At 32.8% G+C, this 27,602-nt stretch overlaps 1 protein-coding gene across 2 annotated transcripts in view; it reads right to left on the bottom strand.

Moving 5' to 3' along the window:
- Positions 1-20,666, bottom strand: part of LOC134712530 (sodium-coupled monocarboxylate transporter 1-like) — a 52,318-nt gene extending 31,652 nt beyond the window's left edge. Inside the window, exon 1 of one of the 2 annotated variants that reach the window (XM_063574170.1) lies at positions 20,648-20,666. The gene's annotated coding sequence lies outside the window, so the exon portion shown is untranslated. Of the gene's footprint in view, positions 1-14,822; positions 14,934-20,647 lie in introns of those variants that run through there. The other variant, XM_063574169.1, reaches the window with a different exon arrangement.
- Positions 20,667-27,602: the final 6,936 nt, after the last annotated feature.

A 27,602-nucleotide genomic window follows, 5' to 3' on the forward strand; every position in this document is an offset into this window, starting at 1 on the left:
TAAACAACAAAGTCTTTGATAAAGTTTTAACTGGGTCTTACTTTCTGTCTTCCTGAAAACAAAAATTCAAATCACCATGCTGCTGCTGTGTTATTGACCCTCAAATCTTTTTATAGGTACAAATGATGAACAAAAAAACTTGAAGAATTTGGTAAATTTTCTGGAATTTTGAGTCTTCAATTTCGTTCGTTTTTATACCTATTTAACTAATTTTTCTTCGGACTGCACTGATCATTCTTTTGCAGACGAAATGCGCGACTGCCATACACAATTTCAATCACTGTATCTTTGATGACACAAGGTAAACTGTCAAGTAAAAATTTTGGTAATATACTGAGCAAAAAATGTTCTCATATTATTATCAAACGTATTGCTTTGTTTTGAAAAGTACAACTATAACTGTTCACCCACTAGAGTAAGGGAATGTTTTAGCATAATTGCATGGCTTCACATGTTAAGATTTTAAGATAACTGAGGTTTAGATCATACAGGTGCTCCAAAAAAGCAGCTAAGAACATTGTACCACACAGACTATGCATTTAGTTTTTCAACGCAGAAAGTCTCACTTTGTCTAAAATATCTGTCATTAAAATTTAAGGCGTAGATAAACAAGTATTGTTTTTTAAACAACGAAAAGGTCCCCGTGCAAGATAGTATCACACTTACTAATGCTTTGTTTTAAAGATCGGTATGCTCCTTATGCAATTTTCGCATTCAATTTATACGAGTCCTTAAGAAATGAAACGTCAATTACACTATATTATGCTGTGTTCGTCTGAACAACGGCAATGCATGTGCGGTACGAATAATAATTTAGATAAACATCTTGAGCATCTGTGTACTATGGACACATACTTGTTTATTTCAATTTTCCAGGCATTTTTATGAATTTCTTAAATAAATCAGTAAATATATAAAATGCCATTAGTCTAACAGGCATTATAGAAAAAAAATCGAACATCTTTTATATGCATAAATTGTGAAAATGCATGTAACATATAAATAAATTCGTCTGAAATTTATACTGATTTTCCCTCATTTTGCTGACTACGTTATGTTTGACACTATGAAATGTTAAAAACCAGCATTGTTATTAGATAATGACATGATATTTTGATGAATTGATATTTAAACGTTATTGTTTTATTTTAATAAATGAAATGATCACAGTGTTGATAGTATCAGAGCTAATTTTACCTTGTTTATATAGGACAACATCAGACTATATCAGACAAGAGGGATAGAAATAGTAATGGCATTTACACCAAGTAAAAGTTTAAGCTATATCTAAGATCCTTTTTGGTTTAATCAGCTATCTAATTAGTACTGTTGTCATGAATTGTATCAGTAATTTCACTATGCACCTCCAGTACAGTATGTATTTCTATAAATATCATAATCCTAGAATTTCTCATGTGAATATAAGATATTTGCGAAAAGTATGTCTATACCTAGGATTACACAGTTGACGAAAAACAAGGGATCGTTTAAAAATATGAAAAAAAATAATGAACCTAATTAAGGTTCATAGTAAATTCAAATGATTTTTTGATTATCTCGTAAATAATTATTTTTGGAGGCTCACCCATGCAGTTTTTTTTTTAATTCTCTCCGATGGAGTGTAAATAAGTTTTTTTTTTAATTTCCTACATTTCCTCTGCATATTCCAAGTTTTGTCTTACACATGTAAGTTGTCAATATTGGATATATTTTCGGATATATATTTGGTCGAACAGCAAACAAGGCTCAGTCGGGAAAGGTATTTTTTCCCTTTATTTCCAATCAATATGTGTTGCTAGTTTCTAAGAAATCCGCATTTAACATAACTTCGAGCTATCATATAAGTTTATTGAATATTCCGAATTAATATTCGTGTGTATTTAAATATCTGTACAAGCAAAGTGCATTTTAATCTAAAAAGATGTAATATAGTTTTGTTTGATAACATATAACAACTTTGTTTCTTGAAGTATAAAAAGGGTAATTTAAAAAAAAAAAATCGTTTGATGGCATTTAATCTAAAATTAGGTTCACAGACATCCGTGTACTTTTAAAAAAAGACAACGTGACTGCGACTTCATTTAATTTAAAATGAAATGCATATATATGTTGAATGCAACTTTTTTAATTACCCTTTTTTAAAGAAGGAAACGATGCAAAAGGACATTTGGAATCCACAAGTCGGGCTCGACTAGGTCAAAAAGTGACAAAAATACAAACAAACGTCCACAAAAACTCCTCAAGGAAACATGGATCTCATTTCTCTATGACGATTTAAAATCAATTTATTTTGACGAAACAGTGAATATTCATTCATATTATAACGTCTTGACATACCACAGTATAAATTTGAATCACATTGACGCTAACGATAGTCGAAAACTGCCATATGGCGTCTGACGGTAATATAAAAGGCATTTCAACCGTCGTGAAAGATTTAAGGATCACATATTACAACAAAGGCTCGTATATGTTAAGACGAATATATAATTATCTGATTTAAATTTTCATTGCAATTGAGAGGTATTCTTTGCTTTATCATTTTAATTGGTCTAGTTAGGCCGTCATAAAACATTTTACAGTAAAAGAACTAATTGACATGGGTCAAACTGACAAGTTGTTATAGAAAGCTAAAAAATCGAAACAAAAAACAACAACAAAAAGTAAAATTAACCGTAAAAACTACAAAAAAGCCTTTTCAATCTGTCCCGAGCTGTCTATAAAAGAAGACAGAGTTGTTTTTGATTTTGTGTGGTTCAAAGTGGTTCGAGATGTCTCTTAAAGAAGGCAGAGCTGATTTGGCCCAAGTTGTCTCAGTCTGATTTGCCTTTGGCCCAAGTTGTCCTGGCTCCACCTCAAGCTGTCATGATTTAATTTTGAGTACCGATATATCTTTCAAAATCCCTTTGTTTAAACTATAACAAAAAAACACCATAGGAGTTAATTAGTCTTTGTTTTGAATTGACGGTTTATATTTACACTTTGAAATGACCTAAGATTAAAATGCTACTTGAAAGTGTAATTGTAATCCTAATCGTATGTATATGACAGTTTCCGCAAAAGTCTATTATGAGAGACTGATGACTTTTTCGTATAATTAATTGTATATATATATATACATGCAATATGTGGCCGGTGTGAGACACATGTGTTGTTATCTCCTCAGAACACAGTAACGTTTGTGTGTCTGTAAAACACAAACTTGTGAATTCCTCAGATAATTTATTTTCCAATCGACCTTCATCAAACTAGGTATACACATTCAGTATTTAAAAGGAGATTACAAAATGTCTATCGAAATGCCGGTCAATATGAATGCCGGTATATTTGATTATACTTTAGAACAGTAACTTCTTTATGGTTCTTTTTTGATACAGTAGAGGGCAGGTAGAAGTTGATAATCTTTTACTTTTTTGCCCTGTCACATAATCTTCTTGTTTCTATCATGGATTTCTATGAATCAATTCATTCCTATGAAACAGAGAAAATAAAAAATATTATTTGCAGTGCCAGATCGGTACAAGATGGTGCTCGTTCATGTGTAATACAAACCACAGTTCTTGATATTTGCTTTTTTCTAACGCCCATCGACAACATGCCTTGTCGTACATGTACCAATCTGATGTCATTTGACCGCATATTTTCGGTGATGGCATTCTCTTACGCAGACTACCCTAACATACTTTTGTGAGCGAACAAAGAGCCGAGTGAGTAAGCCTCTCCTGTCAGTAAATAGCCTATACACTGACAAAACGTCTTTAGCGCCTACCCGCGACAGCGCATTGTCACTTCGATCTTGTATATAGGCTTCAATGTATTGAACTTTGAGCAGCAAGGGCCCGTACGACGCAGATGTGTTGAGAAGCCCTTACTTTCGTCACCCTTGCCACAACTAAAGGTAAATAGCCGGTAAGATGATGATCGTTAACCTTGGAATGTAATTCATCAAGGCGAAAGAAAACTCCAAAAATACAAACGTGTAGATAATGATTCATCAGCAACTTATTTAAAGAAAGGAAACATTGACAAAAAAATCCCTGACCCTCTAAGTAATTGGGGTCGGCATAGGGCCAACAACTCTATTCTGTAAAAATATTCAAATTACTTTAACAACAAGAAAGGAAACAAAAACAGCCGATATGCGAAAAAGCCTTTAAGAAAATAGTACGATTACCAGTGGCGAGAGCTGTATGGTTAGCTGCTGGCAGGAATGAAGTACTGAGCGCTAAAGCAAACATCAGATTCGGATTTTGGAACGTGTGTACAATGTATAAACTTGGAACCTTGCAGAGGTCACATAAAAAATGAGGCGATATAACTTACACATTTTTTGGAATTAAGTGGGAGTAGATGGACAGGCTCTGGTAAAATAAAGACAGAAACAGGAGAAACAGTTCATTTCTCAGGCAGAGATGACAAACATTATTTTGAAGGAATAGTATCTTCAAGAAAGGCACTGCATGAGAAAAGACTTATCTAAAGGAAACCTGTTAATAGTTGATTGGTAATAGCAAAATGAGAAGGAGTGAACACCAACATGACTTTTATACAATGCTTTTCACCAACAAATAACAGTGATGAAGTTTTGGAGACACATTTTATGCACACTTTAAGCAGAAGTTAGATTGATACCATGATCTTCTCGGTGGTGCTGGGTAATTTGAATGCCAAAGTTGGAAACAACAACACTGATATGGACAGAATAATGGGTAAACAAAGATGTAGTACTAAAAATGATAATGGAGAAAGAATATTTCCGTATGGACGTGATAAGAATCAGATTGACCACCTTATGACAAATGTTACTTGCAGACGTTCATAACTAGATGTTAAAGTCAAGGGGGACCAGAAAGTACTAATGATGTTAGTGACAATCACCTTGTTATTGCAAACTATTAAAATTGAGGAGTACAGGACGTAAATAACTTGTCCCTATACGTTATTATATTAAAAAAATACAAGATCATAAAGTAAAGAATGCATTTATTCTTCAATTAAAGAATAAGTTTTAAGTTCTGACAGATAATCCTGACATGATCCCAACAGAAACAACAGAAGTCAACTCAAAATTTGATCAAATGAGAACAATATACGAAGCAAATATCGATGATTTTCTGGGTTTTAAACATGGTAAAAAAATGAAGAAATGGATAACACCAGGTATTTGGAAGGTTATAGAAGAAAGACGTCTTGTGAAAAAGAAGATACTAGACACAAAATCTAAAAGTCTACAAGAAAGACACAAAGCAAGCTATAGAGTACTAGGTAAAAATGTTAGGGAATGAATAGGGTGGACAAAAGAGCGTACATGGAAGGACTTGCTAAACAAGCAGACGAAGCAGCAGAAAAGGGTTAATGGGAATATTTTTTTCTCGAGATAACAAGAAAACTTTGTGGCAAATTCGGTCGTAATAGTGATGTCCATATAAAGGAAAAAACGAAAGGCTATTGACAACAAAAAGACCAAACATCAAGATGAGCAGAACACTTTAAAGAAATACTTAACAGACCACCTCCAGATGACGAGGCAATATTCATTTTGGCAGTTCAAGATTTCGAAATAAATATCAACTTACCAGACATACAGGAAATAATAACAACAATAACATCGTCAAACAATGGAAAATCACCAAGGCAGGACAATCTGAATGCAGAACTTTTCAAATCCGACCCAGAACTCGCAGCTGAAATTCTTCAATCACTATTTACATCAATATGGGAAGGTAAAGTTATACCTGACGATTGGATCAAAGGCATACTAATAAAGTTAGCCAAGAAGGGATCTCTTTGTGACTGCAACAACTGGCGAGGTAAAACTCTCTTGTCAATCCCATGTAAAATCATGACAAAAAATATAATCCAAAGAATAATAGATGCAGTTGATAAACAGCTAAGAGAAGGCTATTTAAACAAGAAAATGTAAAGGTAGGGGAAGCATTGTTTAAATCGTTGCTTTACTTTAAATAATCGAACAATGTACAGAATAGCAAAGGCAGTTTTACATCAACTTTGGGGATTTCAAGAAAACTTTTCACAGTATCAACAGAAAGAGCTTGTGTCGAATACTTAGAGCATACGGAATGTCTAATGAAATAATCGAGCTTATCAAAAGTTTATCAACAATTTCACTTGCAGTGTAGGGCAAAGCAACATCTGGTTTGAGATGAACACAGAAGTTAGACAATGATATATGATGTCTGCTCTTCTTTTTAATTTGGTCATTGACTGGATAATGTGATAAACAACAGAAGATGCCACAAGAGGAATAAGAAGGAACATTTCATCAACGTTAGACATATTGATTTCGCTTATGATCTAGCTCTTGTATCACATACCTAACACCATTAACAAGAGAAGACAAACAGTCTTAACACTTTTGTTAGTCAAGTTAGACTTATCATCAGCCCAACGAAAACAGAAGCCATGGCCGTAAACATCAATAAACCAATTCATATCCTAGTAGATGGAAAAGATCTTCCATCACAAAAACATTAACATACCTAGGACGTACAATAAGAAACAATGGATGTACAGGAAATGACATCATAAACAGATTAAACAAAGCCAGAAATATCTTAAGATCTCTAAACAATGTATGGGAATTGGTACAGTAAGCGGACTCAACTAAAACTTTACCAGAGTTGTGTATTATCTACTCTGTTATACGGATCAGATTGCTGGAGGATGCCAAAGTCGGTCTGAACAAACTGTCAGTATTCCATACCAAAAGCTTTAGAAGAATCCTGCGCATTTTTTGGCCAGACAAAATATCCAAAGAAGACCTTCTAAGACAGTGTCACAAAGATATATAGAATTACAAAAGAAATACTAGTAATCGAGCTTATCAAAAGATTCTACAACAATTTCACTTGCTGCAGTTTAGGGCAAAGCAACAGCTGGTGTGAGGTGGGTATCATATATCATGGGTACAATATTTAAAAGAAGGCGTTGGAAATGGATTGGACTTGTGATAAGAAGAGATAGAAATTGTATCACTAAAACAGCATTGAATTGGACTTCAGAAGGAAGGTGTAAGCGAGACATACAAAAAGAAATATATGGAGACGTATTGTAGAAGGAGAACTAAAGTCCATGAATAACCCTTTGGGAGCAGTAGAAAAGATTACCAGAGACAGACAAACTGTTGCTGCCTTATATGCCAATTGCATACCGGGCATTGAGTAAGTAATTAAGATACAATGCAACTGCAAATATTCTTGGAGATATAGAAAATTGAGAGAGAAGCCTTGGATGATCTCATTTAATGCAACTAAATACAATGTCATCCTCAAACTTCAGAAGAACAAGGATCCTGTCAAATATTCATACAGCTGTAATCGCTACATTCTTGAAACAGTAGACAGTGCAATATACTTAGGAGTAATAATATCCAATACCCTATCATGGAATAAGCATATACATTATTTTGCAGCAAAAAGAAACCGAATACATTTTTACTTGGCTTTTTATAACGGAAAAGTGTGTACAAGAAAAATCAATGCTGCTTTTTATACAACTTTAGCATGACCTGTCATTATATGCTTCTACCATAGGGACCCAACCAACCAACTTATATTAACGTCTATAATAGTGCAGTGACAGAATAGGAAAAAGTCGATTATTAAAGGAGTTTAATTTCACTTTAAGGTACACGGCTAAAAGTTGGCACAGTCCTAGAAAAATGATTTTACTTGAATTTAAGATTGGTCGTCAAAAAGTCGTATGGTGCATTTTTTTTTATTTCAGCTTTTAGTCAGCAAATTTGACATCAAATGCAGATCATAAGTGGCATGCCGTTTGGCTTTTTATTCAAAAGCTGCCATCGCATATCTTTCTTTTTTGTTCTATTTAAACGTGAAACATAATGTTCTATGCATTAGGCAAAAAGGGTAATCCTCAAAGCCTTTTGATGACAAATTATGAAGGTAAAAACTACTGCTTACGGGGACATTTTGTGTTTCACCCGATTCCAACATCATACAACAAAGCGCTGATGAATGGATTATATCGTTTCTACTATAAAGTAAATAAAACTACAATTTTTCTTTTCATATACACATGTTTTTATGAGGTCATATTGTTTAAAACGATATTTTTTTTAATCTAAAAAATCTCTTCTCATCAATCATTTACTTAAAAATATTCCGGATAGTTGTGTCCCGTCCATGATTGGGCTGGGACATAGTTTTCCTGTAATATTTGGACTTGATATTACTTGTTTTTTTTATGTTTTATTGTTTCGTTGAATTATTTTGGTGTCCGTAATTCTTTTTTAAGGTTGTGTTATTTTGATTTTATTTATGTAAAAGGCGAAATAAGTTTTTCAATGATTTATTTAAGAAATAGGGATCCGACCAAATCCCAAAAAGATAACAAAACTAGAAAGTCCGTTGAAACTTTGCGTTATCATTTCAAAGAAGCAAACATTCATTTGAATACCTTAAATAGTGTTAATTAATTAAATGCAGAAGTAGAATAATTGATTTATTTTTACAAACGTACAGTAAATTGAGGTATTTTGACACAGTTGATTGGCGTAATGATAAAATATACACAAGATTAATATATAATTGTGACTTTGATTCATAGATGTACATCTATCATCGGGTTCATTCTATTCGCTTGAAAATTGTTTATAATAAAAATGGATACGAATGATGCATAAGTCTACACGATATAGTGATATCTACAGTTCGCACTGCAATTTGAAATGCAGAACCTTTTAAAGACCTAAAGTAAACCTTTTTGCTTAATTCCATGATTTCAAAATTCAGATATATTGAAGATTACCTTTCTCTTGTTTACCTACATTTTAGTCAGTCAGTACTTACATTTCCCAGTTAGCTTGTGATAAAGGATACTACAGAAATTAGAATGTTCGCTTCATATCTTGGCCTTTTTCTTTGAAATTGAGACGGATTGACGACTTCAAACAAAAATCTATGACAAACGTTGGAGGGCGATTTTAACTTTCCAAATGTCAATTCCCCGGCTAGGTCTCAATGCACTTCACTCCTCTGCGCCATCGTATAATGTGCACATATATCAAATGTTACCCTATGCTGGTGCTTGTTGAGTCAATACAGTCTTCTTGGACAGGGGTGCACCCCTGACTACTTAAAACAGGCCGTAGAATTTTAAGGGATAATTATTCAAACATATATTAGTCGACGATAATATCAAAACGGCATGGTAAAATTAGGAGAACGACGTAAACGGCAAACAAAATTCTGCAAAACTCTACAAAGACCACCAAAGATTAACACGAAACATACTGAAAACAAGATTATCTCGTGTGCCCCCGGAAAGTTTAGCAGATTCTGTTTCAATTGTAACACCTGAGTGTCGAACGTGTAAATTTAATTTTGGTGTCATGTACTTAATAATAAAGAACGTTTGATTCGCATGGTACGGGTAACATCTTGTTGACACAACCAAACTGAACTATTTTTCCTGGAACTGCCCTAGCTTTGTTTTAACTTACGCACTGTTGCCTGTGTTTCTTTGAGACATACAGACAAAATGGCAGCCGGCTCAAGTCAAGAAACCAATGGCACGGCTATCAAAGATTGTGCTATGTGTAATATTGTTTGTCTGTGGTTTGTTTTAATTTTTTGGCCACGACGTTGTAAGCTTATTTAGACTTATAACTTTTAATGTCCCTTTGGTATCTTTTGTCTCTCTTTCATATGCTTGCATCTATTGTAAAGAAAACTACAACCGAGACGATGAATTTCATTCTCTAAAACAGAACATTTAAGTAAAGGCTGTTTAATGCTTATTTGTCATATAGCCGCTATGAACTTTTACTGGGAGTCAAACTGTTGTATTCTAAATTACAAGATCATTCACAGAAGAAAGTTTTTTACCATCAGCAGTGTGATATAAATGCTATCCCTAGTTCAGATATCAAATCACTTATACAGACCAGAATGTAGGGCATAACGTCCAAGCAATCGGAAACATTGCACAAACTACAGTCATGTGATCATAGCTAGTGTATACTGTCGATGCGGATCACAGATGGGTTTTTTCTTGGCTTTTGTTTAGAGATATTTTGAGTTTCGAGCAGCAGGACAAGACGTTTCTTTCAATACAGGGTTCTTTTGACATTTGTCCTAGAGGTGCGTGCACTGATGTTTCAGTTGTTTTATGTCCCCCATAAAATAGATTGACATGGCCAAAGTGTATTTAGCAATGACGATGATGTCCAATGGTGATGGATAAAAGCTCGCTATATGTGGTACACAAACATTTGACCACCACTCTATTGCAAGTCACAACACGTTAAATGTTCGAAGTTTAACATTGATATTAGCAATATCATTATATGAATCGTGGCTTAAGAAATTTGTCGTGTTCTTTAAACACTACGGACCAATACTGACGTTCGAGATTTGCTAAAACTTCCACTTGCGAACATACGTATTCCAGCCAATGGTCAGAACGTCGTAATAACGTCCCCACATTACAAAAGTCATTTGAGGTCTGAATTACTGATTAAAGTTAGGTATATTTAGCGCTATGTCAATATATCCCGCATACAAAAAATATGATCTTGCGTCACTTAGTTTGGGATTGAATAACCGAAACGTTCTTCATTTTCAAACGAATAAAAGGCTATTCTTTCATAAAATATACCTTTTTAAAGTTGTAAGTTTATCTTAAAATGATTATTTTCCTATTGACGCAAATATATTTCATAGAAATCGTCTTGACATTGTAAAACTCAGCTATAAGTATGTTTTGAAATAATTTGTGTTGTCTGTTTTGCATGAACCGAGTTCAACGTATATGGCAAAAACTTAAGTTTTCACTTTCATTGATGTATACTAGATGGTTATATGAATAAATACATATTTTTTCATGATTTTCTATAAATTTTGTTAAGTTTTGACAGACGTTGTTCTTATTATTTGAAAAAAATACATCATGTAAAACTGAAAACTACCCCCCTTTTTGTACAGTCGCATACGTGTGTTCGGAAATATCATATAATGATGGATTTCCACTTTTTGGATGAAAAATTGAATAATGAAGAAAATATTTTCAATCATTCTACTGTAAAAATGGTATTTAAATTGGAGTTAGATATTCAATTTTAATTTTCCTTGAAAACAACATATGACCTTTAATCAAGATTTCTGAAAAACTGCACCATATTTTCATTTGACGACCAGAAGAATCTCAAAGTACACATATTTCCGAATGCAATGATATATGATATAGCCGTGTACCATTTTTGACGATTAAAATTTTATAAATCTGACTTTGGTCACCGGCCTATAATGACAATCATTGCTGAAATAAGTTACATGTTATTTAAAATGTTAAATCCTCGATTATTTCAAATCAGGGCTACAGCCTTTATTCTATTATTGGGCTCGGCATTGTAAATAGTTTTAACCGTGCATTAAAGGATTTTAATATATTTACTTTATGTAGCCTTTATAGACTAGATTTGTTTTACTATGTGTAGTACCGCATAGTTTCCCCATTCCAACTAGGAACACCAAACTATGAAATGGAAATACAAAATAGAAATGACGAAGATAATTATCTATTTATTACTCTATGATTTGTATATCAATTAGTTACAGTGTTCTTTATAGAGCAGCATTAACAAAATTTCGATTTTCAAAATTAAATTAAAAGCGAAAACTTTCATTTATATTTATTCAGATGTTACAGAAGAGGAGGGCTTTCGAAATTATCAGAGACGATGAACATCTAGTGATATAATGTAGCAACAGCCAGATGAGCCTAAATAGAATATAAGCTTAAATTCGAAGTTTTTATACCTACAATAAAAAGGTTGCACTGGTATATCGTCTATTGCGTATTACCCAAACTACTTAGTACATTTCAAAGGGGCTTTAGCTACGATTTTAACAATGGATTTATTTAGTATCTATATCTATATAGGCGAATGCTTGCTCTTCTAAAATCTTATTATAACGAAGTTTTAATCCGAACGCATTATAAAGTCTTGGAGAACATTTATTGTAAGATGTGTTGGTTTTGAACTAGCTTTCGACAACTGTGAGAACTGGTTAGATCTGTTTGTCATTATGTAAGTTATTGTTTGTTCTTCTTGTCGACAAGTCCAGTAATTTCCAACTGATATTTGCAGTTTTGTGTTTTTGTTTTTCGTCCCAAATTAAGTGAGGGTTGAACACTCACATAATATAAGCTCGCCACATTTGTTATGTGCTTGCCCGAAGTCAAGAGAATGTACTTGAATGGTTGCCGTTGGTTACTATCTGTCAAATTAGGTTTTTTGCTTTGTTTATTGTTTTATCATAAATCAAGCCATTGATTTTTTCGTTTGAATTGCATCACATTTTGTCATTTCAGTGCCTTTTATAGTCGATTGTGCTGTTTTGGATTGGTTAATTGTTGAAGACCGTTCTAGACCTATAAAGGGCCAATATCAGCTTTATTTGGAATTTGTCTGATAGTTGTCTCATTGTCAATCGTACCCCATCTTCGCTTTTATAAAATGGTATACGCACACATGTACGGCATGCAAGAAAACGTTTATTTCAACCAATTCAATATTTTTCAATAGAAACTACGTATTTTTAAATTGCCATCGGCAACATAACTGTTTTATTCTTCCTAGCTCATTAATTGAGGCGACTTTAAAGTTTGCTTTGAATATCAAAATACTAGACAAAACGGCAAGACAGTAGAAGTCCTTAGTTCAACACAGCATACGTGTTTTAATGAATGTTGACCGACGCAGACTTTCAACCTTTTCACAAAACTTGACCAGCGAAAAACAAGTTTTTTACAATGACCGTGTTTGTTGGTTTTCTACACCCTTTTGTCAAAGGAAAAGTTCATCTCTTGGTCAATGGTTTAATTTGACAAATTATTTCAAATGTGAATGAAATCAATAGCTTAGGTCCCTTGTAATTAAATACGTTGTTATTAAGATAAAAAAAAAAAAAACGGACAAACACACATGTAGTGAAATACATGATACAATTTATCAGGGAACACATTTTGTAATAAATCAAGCAGTACGATTTATATTAAATAAGTTCCTTCCAAATAAGTTCGTTTTCTGTCTTTAAGATAAAGTTTATCTGTGACACAAAACCAGCTTAGTGTTATCAATGCAGTGTGCTCGCCTCGCGTGTTGTAAGTTATGTGTTCGATCCCCGACCGGAACAAACCAAAGACTTGATTTTAGTATTTGTCGCTCACCCGGTAATCAAGCACGCACGCGACACGGATTTAGAATACTTTACACGTCTCGGTAGGATGCCGTGTTTCCGTGCAAACAAGCGTGTGAAAATCCGACTCAGCGTGTCTGTGTAGTACCATGGAAGTAATATTTAAACTCAATATTACTTCCATGGTAGTACACAGCAATTCATTTCACACTAACATGTTCTCGTTCGAAATATGCATCTAACTTGCAACTAGACATGCAGCATCCATCAATCATCATTATTATCATCATCAAAAGAAAACTTTCTTATAGAAAAAGCTTTATAGAAAAGGTATTTTTCTCGAATGAATTAAAATTACTTAATTTTAACAGTCTGACTGTCAAATAAATATCAGAAGATAATTTAACGCATGTTTTAAATTACTTGACATATATGTTCTTTCACCATATTATTATATTTAAATCATCACCAAGAAGAGTCGGTTGCAATATTGTTATTCAACCATTTGTATGTTATACTATTAACCCAATTATTGTATTCGTCAAGTATTTCAACCTGAAATTCAATTTCAATGTTTTAATGATGTTTGACCAACGGTGATTTTCTACCTTAACAAAACAGCGAGAAACAAGTATTTAATAATGATCATGTTTACTGGTTTTGTATACCCTTTGTCAACGGAAATCTTAATAATAAAAACATTTTGAAAAATGTGAATGAAATCAATAGCGTAGAACCCATTGACAAAAATACACAGTTGAGAGAGTAAACAAATTTGGACACATATTTCATATGTCGAAATCCATACTTAGTTATACATCAGTCCACAATAAATAACAGAGCTCACTCTGTAATAATTAAAACAGTAGGATACATATTAATCCCAACCGAATTATTGCATTTACTTTCTTTTTAGATGAAGTTTATCCATGAAACTATATGCACTAAGCAGCTAGGATTCTACTACGCCAAAGCTATCTCCTCATTATAGCAGCACATATTTTTTTGTTGTCAGTAAAAGGGAACCCATAATTGTAGGGATTACTCGTTGTCAGTTCAGCTCTTGAAAACCGATACATTAATCCGCATGGATCATTACGATCCTTACATAGCAGTTCAAACAATCAAATGTATCTACTATCTACCTAGCATCATTAAATGAACTTTTATGTATTTTGTCAATTTAAATAAAAAAACAAAATTAATTGGTTATAACAACAGAAATTTAAAAAAAAAATTGTTTATAAACTTCTATTTTTAAAAACAATGCGTGAAAGTACAGACTGAAATTTATTGGAGTGTAAAGACTAACTAAATTAGTGATATCTGGAACGAGATTATGTAAATCTAACTAAGGTAACAAAAAAACACCCCAAAACTACTTAAAGAATCAGAAACATTTTACCCCGCATTAACCATGTGTTTGCTTCGTCAAATAAATGAACAAACCCTGTAAGATTGCTTTTCATGTTTTCTTGATCCAAAACTTTATTGCTTGTGTTCGTTTAAGTACTTTATATTATGAAAATATTATACATGTATTAAATTAACTATTGCAGGACTGAAATCTTGAATCCGATACACGTTACTTTCATAGACAAACCCATGAATAAAAAAAATCGACAACATTTGACTTACCCTGTTTATTCTAGCGATCAGTTTGTCGACTGGTTCTATTAGAGTTTTATTTTACATCGTACCATAAGCTTCTATTTAAATTTTCATCGTTCTATAAGCATTCTATTTAAATTAAACAAAATAATAATAATATTTGATTTATTTGAATAACTTGATCGTGTATTTGTATACATGTATACATGTAACAATGAATTACATATATATTATTGTAAACAACACGAATATTTAGAATATAGATGGATCATCATATATAGAGTACCACACAATATTATAAACTCATGAAATTATGATAAGCACAAAGAATCTCGGAATATTTGGCTTTCCTTTCTTTTATAATGGAACGGCTATATAGCTAACAAAACATGTAAAATTGTACCAATGGTGTGTTCACCGAGAAAAAAGCAATCAAAGAACTGTATCTCTATCAAGAGTTGGTACAGCATTTGAAACACATATTTAAACATTTCAAAGATTTATCTAAAATAAAAACAAGAGGTATTTGGTAATCGCGATGTGATGACATAAATATCATACACAAAACAGATGATATTTTTTATTGTATATTGTACCGAGCAGAAGTCATAGATTCAAACACAGGCTGGTAGCCCTATGTGAAAGCCTGTGGTCAGTTTGATATGGTATTATCCGCCATAGATGCGTTCATAAGTCGGAAGTATATGGTAAAAAGATTCAAGACACGGGTTATGTTCTTCTCATATATGTTATGATGGTATGATACTAAACCCCTAACGGGAAGGATCATATGATGAAATCATAATCTTTCAGTCAGTTTAATTGAAGTCTGGAGCTGGCATGTCAGTTAACTGCTAGTAATCAGTTGTTATTTATGTATGAATGTCATTTTGTTTATTTTCTTTGGTTTCATCTTCTGACATCAGACTCGGACTTCTCTTGAACTGAATTTTAATGTGCGTATTGTTATGCGTTTACTTTTCTACATTGGTTAGCGGTATAGGGGGGGATTGAGATCTCACAAACATGCTTAACCCCGCCGCATTTTTGCGCCTGTCCCAAGTCAGGAGCCTCTGGCCTTTGTTAGTCTTGTATTATTTTAATTTTAGTTTCTTGTGTACAATTTGGAAATTAGTATGGCGTTCATTATCACTGAACTAGTATATATTTGTTTAGGGGCCAGCTGAAGGACGCCTCCGGGTGCGGGAATTTCTCGCTACATTAAAGACCTGTTGGTGACCTTTTGCTGTTTTTTTTTTTTATTTGGTCGGGTTGTTGTCTCTTTGACACATTACCCATTTCCATTCTCAATTTTATACTGGTCTTTTTCTATATTGGCCCAGTTATCACTCAGCGACCCATATCAGCCCTCGAATAACGTCTCGAGCTGATATGGGAGTCTCGGTTTGATCTCGGGCTGGCGTTGAAAAGGCCAATTATAAATTTGAATAAGATGAATATGTTAGCTATTGGGTATACCAGATACAAGATATATGATAAAGGTGTAAAATATGGACAGGCTTACCAGATACAGATTTTATATGATACATGTGCAAGATATGGGGAGTGCATATCATATATAGGATAGAATATCCAGGCGTGACCGGATAACGCACAGACATACAAGATACAGGATTTATGAATCAGACATGAGATATGGGACAGGCTTCGCAGATACAGGATTCATCATACAGGCGTGAGATAGAGCAGGCTTATCAGATACCAAATATGCGGTACGGGCTTGGGCTATGGTAAGGAATACAGGTGTGAAATTTGGCTGGCATGCCAGAAACTATATATCTGTTACAGGCGTGAGATTTGGCAGGTAAGTCAGATACAGGGTATATGAAACATGCGCGATATGGAGCAGGCATGCATTCCAGATACAGGCCTGATATATGATAAATGCATTTAGTGGGACAATCATACCAGATTCAGGGTATATGATACAGGCGTGAAATTGGGCCGACATATCAGATACAAGATGTTTGACACCTGGGTGAGATTGAGCAGGCATATCAGATACAAAATCAATGATTCTGGCGTAAGATGGCGCAGACATGCCAGATACAAGATATATGATAAAGGCGTAATATATGTATAGATTATTACATGGCATTTTTCATATCAAACCCTTTATCGGCCCAAGGTTGTGATATCAGCACAAGAGCCGCAGGCTCGAGGGCTGATATCATGAACGAGGGCCGATAAAGGGTCTGATATGAAAAATGACATGTAATTATCTTTTTATCATATACTTCAGCAGAAGATATACAGACACGAACTATTAAGATTTAATTTTGTTTGTCTTTGCACTTTCAGAAAATATTTACAGACAACCAAAACAAACTCTTTACTTTAATTGTTTTATTGATGTAACAAGCATTTTATTTGTTTTGTCGTGTTCTTCGATAATATTGTCACCTCGTTTATGTCTTTCGAAACAGGTTTAACTTAATTCATGTTTGCTCCTCAACTATTTTGGGAAAAGTCTTATCAGTTGCCGTTTTCCGCGTTCTGTTGTAGTTTTCAATCAAATTTCCGGAAATGCACGAAGTTGCATGTGATAAACGTCACGGAAATTTACGGAAAGACATGTGATAACATTCCGGAAGCAGTCAATAAAGGTACCTTTATCAGCCCGCTATGGAAATTCTTACGAATCTTGTCAATAAACCTAGTAATCCTTTCATAGCCTTTTGATATTTTCAAATGTTATTGAACTATAAAATATTAATAATAATTTATACAAGTATATGATTAGGACTTGTATACCAGATACATATTATATATGATAAGGACTTGTATTTTTACTAAATTTTATCATCGGTATAAAGACATCATTCGTAAATATAGCTCAACATGCAGACTTTTTATACGTTCAGGTATTTCACATCCAATTTTTTATGGAAATATTCTTTATAAAGCACAAAGGTGTCAGTATTCACCTCAGAAACTTACAAAACCTTTAAATAGACTGATTAAGAAGGGATATAATTACGATACTGTTGTCAAGTAATTAAAGATTGCATATTTTGGCGTTAATATTGAGTCACTGATAAGGTCTTTGCGTCGGAACTAAAGACATTTATTCTAAAAACAGTTGTTGGCATGACACGGGTTATGTTCTTCTCATATATGTTATGATGGTATGATACTAAACCCCTAACGGGAAGGATTGTGCCTGATGTTCATATGATGAAATCATAATCTTTCAGTCAGTTTAATTGAAGTCTGGAGCTGGCATGTCAGTTAACTGCTAGTAGTCTGTCGTTATTTATGTATTATTGTCATTTTGTTTATTTTCTTTGGTTACATCTTCTGACATAAGACTCGGACTTCTCTTGAACTGAATTTTAATGTGCGTATTGTTATGCGTTTATTTTTCTACATTGGTTAGAGGTATAGGGGGAGGGTTGAGATCTCACAAACATGTTTAACCCCGCCGCATTTTTGCGCCTGTCCCAAGTCAAGAGCCTCTGGCCTTTGTTAGTCTTGTATTATTTTTATATTAGTTTCTTGTGTACAATTTGGAAATTAGTATGGCGTTCATTATCACTGAACTAGTATATATTTGTTTAGGGGCCAGCTGAAGGACGCCTCCGGGTGCGGGAATTTCTCGCTACATTGAAGACCTGTTGGTGACCTTCTGCTGTTGTTTTTTATTTGGTCGGGTTGTTGTCTCTTTGACACATTCCCCATTTCCATTCTCAATTTTATTTTTTTTGTATACCAGATACAGATTATATATGATACATGCGTGAGGTAGCACTCCACAGTTGATCACAGTTAGAAAATAAAATTAAAAATGAGCCACAAATTGTTTTATTATCTCCTATTCCTGGATTTCTAATACATTAATCTAACTGTTTGTGTTGTACATGTGCATATGTATGTAATTAGTATCTTCCATAGATTTGATTTTCAAAAGTTAAAATGGTGAAAATTAATCCTTGTATGTGTAGCTCTGACAACATTTTGTATTTATTTACCATACAATATTGCAAAAAGGGGGTTGAACATGTCACTTATCCCCACGTAATTTGAATCAAACTAGAATTTCAATGCCTTTGAGTGTGAATTTTTAGAAACTGTTGACATTAATCTTCCAAATGATAAAAAAAAATCGGTATCTTTCGCCTCATTTTTTTCCGTAAAATCCAATCACAAAGTTCGTGCGATAAAAAACATTGTGCCATTAAAACGTTTAATCCCGATGCAAATGTTTGCACCTGTCCTAAGCTAGGAATCTGATTACAGTAGCTGTCGTTTTAAATTAGACCGTTGGTTTCCCGTTTGAATGGTTTTACACTAGTAATTTTCGGGCCCTATATAGCTTAATATTCGGTGGGAACCAAGGCTCCGTGTTGAAGGACGCACATTCACCTATTATGGTTTACTTTTTAAAATTGTTATTTGGATAGAAAGTTGTCTCATTGGCACTCACAACACATCCTCCTATATCTAGTTACAATAATTGCTGGACCAAATTGAATGTATGGTATGGACATGCAAATACGGACTGGCATACAGAAAACAACCTATATAACAAACATTTACACTTAATACATTGGATGTTGGATGTGTACGGATTGATTGTTTAGTCTTAGATGCATGATTTTTTTTATTAGTTGTTAGTGGCTTTGAACTAGCTGTCAGATAACTGCGAGTACTCTCATATATGTTCATTGTGTCTTTTTGTTTCGGGATGTATAAGTACCCGGCCGCGTCCACTTGCACTTTTGTCTATCTGATGAGTTAAGCCTTTTTCAACTTATTTTTATAGTTCGTTCTTATGTTGTACTGTTATACCACTGTCCCAGGTTAGGGGAGGGTTAGGATCCCGCTAACATGTTTAACCCCGCCACATTATTTATGTATGTGTCTGTCCCAAGTCAGGAGCCTGTAATTAAGTGGTTGTCGTTTGTTTATGTGTTACATATTTGTTTTTTGTTCATTTTTTTACATCAATAAGGCCGTTAGTTTTCTCGTTTGATTTTTACAATTGTCTTATCGTGGCCTTTTATAGCTGACTATGCGGTAGGGCTTTGCTCATTGTTGACGGCCGTACGGTTACCTATAGTTGTTAATGTTTGTACAATTTTGGTCTTTTGTGGATAGTTATCTCATTGGCAATAAAACCACATCTTCTTTTTTATATTACATGACCTTGATGTTCATATAAACCCAATTCATGGGCTATTTTAATACTCAGCTATCCAAAAATGAATTTTGTTGCACACTAGCTCTCATATTTGAGAAAGCGAAACTACACACCTAACTGGAGTGCTACCTGATATTGGAAATGAATGCCAAATATATATATGATATTGGTCTTTTCTATGCGAGAAGGATCATAGGTACTGCCAGATGCAAAATACCTGTATGTCTTTTATGCGAAATAGATATGGTGCAAGCCAGATACATGATATATGTTATAGGTTTCTTTAAAACATTTTTATCAGATAAATGACAACACATACATATATTATGCTTTAGATTCTATTTCAGCGGTGACTGAATATTGTCATATTATCAAATGTGATGTAGTTAAGACTGATTTATACGAAGACATATGAACCAAATGGATCACCGTATGTTGAGCGTAGGTCATTCCACTATATACATATAATAAGACGATGTGGTATTATTGTCAATGAGAAAACCAGAAGACACAGAATTTAACAACTATAGGTTACCGTACGGCCTTCAATAATGAGCAATGCCACACAGCAGTTGAACAGTTGAAATTGAATTTCATTTTTGAATTATTCTTTAAATGAATATACAAGGGTCCGAAACCAAATCCACAACTTGAATGACGATCGTCTACTACACTTATCTTAACTTACCGCAGCTTAAACCAGACTGCTTCTGAAGTTCTATACAAGACTCAATATAATTACCATTTTACCCCTAAAATATAACAATTGAATCATCATATATATTTTCTATTGGTTTTAGATATCTTACAACAAGGATGCAAACAAAATAAAATATAGCTTCGTATCATTCTGTTCATTCTAACGAGGACTTAAGAGGCACATATGAAGTTTTGAGTTGTCTCGGCTTGACTTTAAAACGCATGGTTGCATTTAATAGATGTGACATGTATAAGAAAAACCAATCTTTTTTTCAACTTCTATTTTTATTGTAATAAAAGCAAACGATACCATGAAACATACATAAATGAAAAAATAAACACAAATACAAAACATATTAGAATAAATTACCAAATCTCCCCTGTCATCAGCTCCAAAAACTTTTAATAAATGAATCTGTTCTTTTCACTAGGTGTAGATGTAGCTTTTTTAAAATATCAGTAGGATTTAAAAATACAAATTCTCTTTAGAAATGTCAACAAAATTTAGATTTTTTTTGGTAATTTTATTTAACTGAGATTATCTAGTCGAAAACGTTTTTCATCTTTTATAGTTTCAACGGGTTAACACGTATTTTGGTTTCAACGTTTTTAAAATATGTCAAAGTTCTAGTTCCAAAATATGGATAATATTGATTTTTAAAACATTTTTGATCTTATTTGACTTTATCGCTTTTTAAAATACAAAGTCTGTTATTCTTATTTATCATATTGATTTCATTTTCCAGCAATCTGAACAAAATATTGCCTGTGTTATTCTTGCTACATGTTTTTTTTTAATTTAATATAAAATGAAGAGATGTGGTTATGGTTGTCAGTGAAACAGATATCAACGAGAGTCAATATGAAATAATGTAAGCTGTACGTACGGTGACCTATGTATAGTTGTTACTTTCTGTGTCATTTGTGTCTCTTTTGAAGAGTTGTCTCATTGGTAATTATACCACTCTTCTTTTTTTATAAGCAACTATATTAATCTTCAACAGTTAGCAAACCCAAACCGTATAGTTATATATAAAATACATCGTCATGGAAAATTTCATAAAAAATTAAATGAATAAAAAACAATAGAAGGATTTATGACATAACGATGCATTGGATTTCTGACTACCTGCACGTTGTCAGCACGTCATCCAAAGATTACAAATAATTATAACTAGCCACGCCAATTTCAGGCTTATGCAAGTGCACGTACCTGTCAAATTTTTACCGATGTATCGCTATCAACTTTTTTTTATTGACTTCTGCATTATTTATAAGGAAGAATAAAATTGAGAAAGGAAATGGTGAATATGTCAAACCCATTTCATTGGTGTAGAATAGTTTTTAAAATACGGACAAACGTAAGAATATGCTGTACAACAAAATTGTATGCCTAATGCTTTTTTTTTTACCAACATTACAATGAATAAAGCAAGAACATATTCTTTGTTACTAGTATTTAGAAATACATTGAGTTTTAAATACTTTGCAGGGAAGGATGGTGGATAACGTAGTTTATGTTTACTCAAAAATCACAAAAACAGCAAAACTTTTTCACATTTTGATTCAAAAATATATGATAAATCATTTATCAGCTTTGAGGTTCATTTTCATTCATTTTGATTTTTTTAATTAATTTTGAGGATTCAAGTTGATTGTACTCGGAAATACGCTTTACTTTGACTCTGTAATGATCCATGTCCCACATAAAAAGCATACCAACTCAAGTATAACACTTTTCATGGATTTAAAAAAGATCATCACATTTCATTAAATATTTAAGTTTAATAGGCAATATCTATACACTTCTATAGATCAAAGAATTCATTTGAATATCATCTTACCAATCTGTATCTTTGTATCCATCTATAAATATGCAGGTACATGTACAAAGAATTTCTAACAAAAATATAAATCTTTAGCATGTATACACTTGCCAGCATTAACATTTTGTCAATTGAAATAAAGAATCTTAACCTATCTTTTTATTTCTATTTTATGATACAACTCTATATATACTAAAATAAAGAGATGTGGTACCAATGAGAAAACTGTCCGTGTTCAGGAAATTATGTATTAGTATTTTCTGATTTTAGACACTCATAGTTAACACAACATTACAAGTACATGTTTCATGGTTCACATTATTGAATGTTCATCATAAAGAGAAAGAACTATTTTTTAAATTACTATAGTAACCAACTTATTCAGTGGTAGTCGTTTGGGTATGTGTAACATTTATATTTCGTTCATTTTTTGTACATAGATTAGGCCGTTAGTTTTCTCGTTTGAATTGTTTTACATTTTCATTTCGGGGCTTTTTATAGCTAACTATGCGGTATGGGCTTTGCTCATTGTTGAAGGCCGTACGATGACCTATGGTTCTTAATTTCTGTGTCATTTTGGTCTCTTGTGGAGAGTTGTCTAATTGACAATCATACCACATTTTCGTTATATTTTATATTGTCTGTTTTAAAGCAGTTGCATTTTCCTCGAAATATTTTTATTTAGCTACTTGTTAGTTAAACATATTCATTTATATTCGAATCTTGCAGGAAAAAAATGGAATTATTTTTATTTTTGTTTCCATTAAATTGTGAAAAATAAAAATGTGAAAAGCAAGAGAACACGGGTGTAGCTATACACAACGGTGTAGACAGATTTGTAAAGCTGCAAATACCAGAAGCTCTTTTGGATTTCAAACATTTTTTTTATCCGATCATCGCTGGTTAGTCTTGTGTGGACGTGGCGCACGTCTGGTGTATTTCATTGGTTATTATTCGTTTGTTTTTCTGTCCTATATTTTCTCCCATTTATTTGTATTTTAGTCCTGTCGTGTAATGTTGTCATTTTAATGTTATAATTAACATTGCCATTAAAGCGGGAGGTTTGGCATGCCACAAAACCAGGTTCAAACAGTTATTTTTTTCTTTAAATGCCCTGTACTAAATTAGGAAAATGGATATTGTTATATTATAGTTCGTTTCTGTGTGTGTTACATTTTAATGTTGTGTTTCTGTTGTGTCGTAGTTATCTTCTTTTATTTGATACGTTTCCCTTAGATTTAGTTTGTAACCCGGATTTGTTTTTCCTCTATTGATTTATGAATTTCGAACAGCGGTATACTACTGTTGCCTTTATTTACTAGCACAACCAAACAAGGCTAACTATCTAGGCGCAAATTCAACTGTAAACTGAATGGAAACACACTATATATGTACGTGTAAAACATGTAATACTTTTGATATTCGGTAAGGGGAAGTGGAAGTAACAATGAACCAAATAAGCATTCGTTTGAATAACCGTAAATCATTCTACAATAAAACAAAATTCCTCACGCCACTATCGACTATCATATGACCTTCATAGGATACGTCTTAGACTGTTATCGAGGCTGTCTCGAAATAGTTCTTATAAGGATATTATAAGGACAATACTATGTTATTAAATGTACTATTTAATCGTCTTTCGTTATATTTAAACACTTCATCGTATTTTCAAATGAGAAAGGACGAGAAATGTACATTTAATAGAAAAAAAGCAAGTAAATAGGACAACAAAGTCCTAAACAATCTTGTAATATTGACTACTGTGAGTTACAATAGAAAGATGAAATTCGTTCAAAATTGTAACGGTCTCTGCAAAAACCACACCACCGAAACTTAAAAGCTTTACACACCAGTGTATGTAGATTAGGAAGGAAATATATTTCCCAAAACATTTGGTTTAAATTTGTCATGCCATTATAAATATTTGATGACCAAATACATTTTAGTATGTAAAAATAGCAGTGGTAGACAATTCAAAAATCTATTTCTGTAATTGTTTAGATATCTGTACCGATTCATCAACACTGAAATATGTTTGTACTTCATGTGTTACTATAGATTATTAGCACTCTCAAAGGGAGAGATATATTATCTATATTTAGTAATAATTAGTTCAATACATATACATATACTTTAAAAATAAATCTCCTCTTACCACAATGGATCTCTGTTACAGATGGCAAATTAATTTAAATTCTTTAGACAAGTCAAGGACGGGTCATAAATGAAAATAACATCTGTTGTGTACTATTAAAGATCAAAGCATCGTTTTCAATATTTTCTCCGTTATTCCAACTGTTCTAAGACATTTCAAGATAGTAACTTGAGCTAAGTGATTTAAGCTCAAAATGCAAAATGCAAATATTAAATTGACCTATTACTTGTTATGGTGTAACTATATAACAAATATTAACTATATAACAAATATTAACTATATAACAAATATCAAGTCAATATCTTCAAGCATGACAAAAAGGGCATAATGTATTTTATGGAGTGGAGTGTTGGAGTGGAGTATTGGAGTGGAGTGTTGGAGTGAGATTTTGGAGTGAGATTTTGGAGTGAAATTTTTGGAGTGAGATTTTGGAGTGATTTTTTTTTTGGTGAAATTTTAGAGTATATAGTATATTATTCTGGAAGTAGTAGAATGTCAGGGGGTTAAATGTTTTGTTTAATATTGAACAAGTATTCACTGCTAGTAGTCTGTTGTTATTTATGTATTATTGTCTTTTTGTTTATTTTCTTTGGTTACATCTTCTGACATCAGACTCGGGGACTTCTCTTGAACTAAATTTTAATGTGCGTATTGTTATGCGTTTACTTTTCTACATTGGTTAGAGGTATGGGGGGAGGGGGGAGATCTCACAAACATGTTTAACCCCGCCGCATTTTTGCGCCTGTCCCAAGTCAGGAGCCTCTGGCCTTTGTTAGTCTTGTATTATTTTAATTTTAGTTTCTTGTGTACAATTTGGAAATTAGTATGGCGTTCATTGTCACTGGACTTGTATATATTTGTTTAGGGGCCAGCTGAAGGACGCCTCCGGGTGCGGGAATTTCTAGCTACATTGAAGACCTGTTGGTGACCTTCTGCTGTTGTTTTTTATTTGGTCGAGTTGTTGTCTCTTTGACACATTCCCCATTTCCATTCTCAATTTTATTAAAAATAAATAAAGAAAAATTACAGTGCTAAATATTGATTTAAATTTTGATCACAGATAATCATGAATAATTATTTGGTCATGTTCATTTAAAAATATGAAATATGCTCCTCTCATTAACTCACCTTGTGGGAGTGTCATTTGACTTGTGGTGACAAAGTGCACATTGAATTGCACAGAATTTCGAAGTCCTAATGGGCAAAAATCTGGGAAAACTCATTGAACCAGAATATCATAATAATGCTCATATCTTTGTGCAAAGAATAAAATTCGTAATATTAATGAAGTCTTTTGTATCTTGAATGTAAAAGTTATGCCTCTTCAATAATGGTTTTAAGATTAGACCCAGAAATCTTTCAATGCGTCTCGTGGGCGAGTTACACTTATTGATGATTGGTCGGTAAGGAATGTTTATGTTTCCGACTATTTGACCAGTTCGGAATGCCTCATTAATTATTTCTAGATTAAATTTATGAACTTTTGGAAGAAGGTTCATGTGTCCGTGTTTTGATTCATTATTATTCCTCAAGAAATTATAAGTTTGTGAATCTATTTCTTTTTTCCTATATAGATTTTCAACAATATATTTTATAGATTTGACAACAACGTTAGTAGTTGGTTCATTTATTTTCAACTTTTATTAAATGCGGTTCCTTCAACCAACATACGTAATGAATCTCAAGACTTATGTATTTTATTGAGACCATAATCATTATATGCTACAACTAAATAGTTTTGTAAATATTGAAATTTGACCAATCTCTCTTGTTAATATGTATCCACATATTGGAGATTTATCATATATATATATATGATATTATATTACTATTGATGTATCTATACCAGTGCCTGTATTAAAAATTACCATATTACCTATGTTTTATATTTATATTTATAGCTCAGCCTGCTACGAAGGTTTAACCACACACCCCAGGTGTAACATTATTTTCTCAATGTAAATCCAGGAAATAACACTGTAATTGCAGTTCATCTTTTATCATTGTGTTCTATTGATACCGAAATGATAGCTAGGTAATACCAATTAATAACTTATTTTTTCATAAATCCAAATTTCATCTAAATTAAATTCAGAAAATGAAAATACTTTCATCATTGTTGAAAACATTTAAACATTCTTTTTTATTTAAACAGAAGCTCAAGTCAATTAATTTGTAAATCATTTAAAAAACTAAAAACAACAGTGCAAAAACAATAAATATGATACTTTTAAACATGATAATGTAAAGATTTTTTGTTCATTTTTCAAAATAATATAATATAATAAAGAATGGAAATGGGGACTAAACCTAATACACGAGCATGTAAAATTCTCCTAATGAGGATGCTGCCAGATTCTTAAGAGATTGGGAAATCACAATGCTAAATAATTATATAACTCTTAGTTATGCATCAGTAGATCAGGAGAATTTGAAATTGTTTATAAAGGACTGTTGATATGAGGTCGTTCACATTATTATTCGAATAATTCACTGCGTGCATTTTTTTATTTCTATTTCAATATAGTTTGTTTTTAAATTATTCACTACAAAATTTTTCATCAAATTTCACTCCAAAATTTCACTCCAAAAATGTCACTCCAAAATCTCACTCCAAAAGTTCACTCCAACACTCCACTCCAATACTCCACTCCAACACTCCACTCCATACATTACATTATGCCGACAAAAAGTGTTGAAAACTGATTATTTGAGTGAATTTTCTAAGGACCATAACTCTGCACACAATCATCAGACCGGAACAAAATTCAAACTTGAACAGTAACTTGTCATAATACAACAATTTATCAATCATCAAATCAATACCTTCAAGAACGACCTTCACAAAATGAGGAAACTGATTATCTGAGTGAATTTCTAAGTCAAAGGACGATATATCTGCACGAAATCTTCAGACCGGAACACAATTCGAACTTGATCTATTACATATCATAATAAAA

Source organism: Mytilus trossulus, chromosome 3 (genome assembly GCF_036588685.1).
Source record: "Mytilus trossulus isolate FHL-02 chromosome 3, PNRI_Mtr1.1.1.hap1, whole genome shotgun sequence".
NCBI lineage: Eukaryota > Metazoa > Mollusca > Bivalvia > Mytilida > Mytilidae > Mytilus > Mytilus trossulus.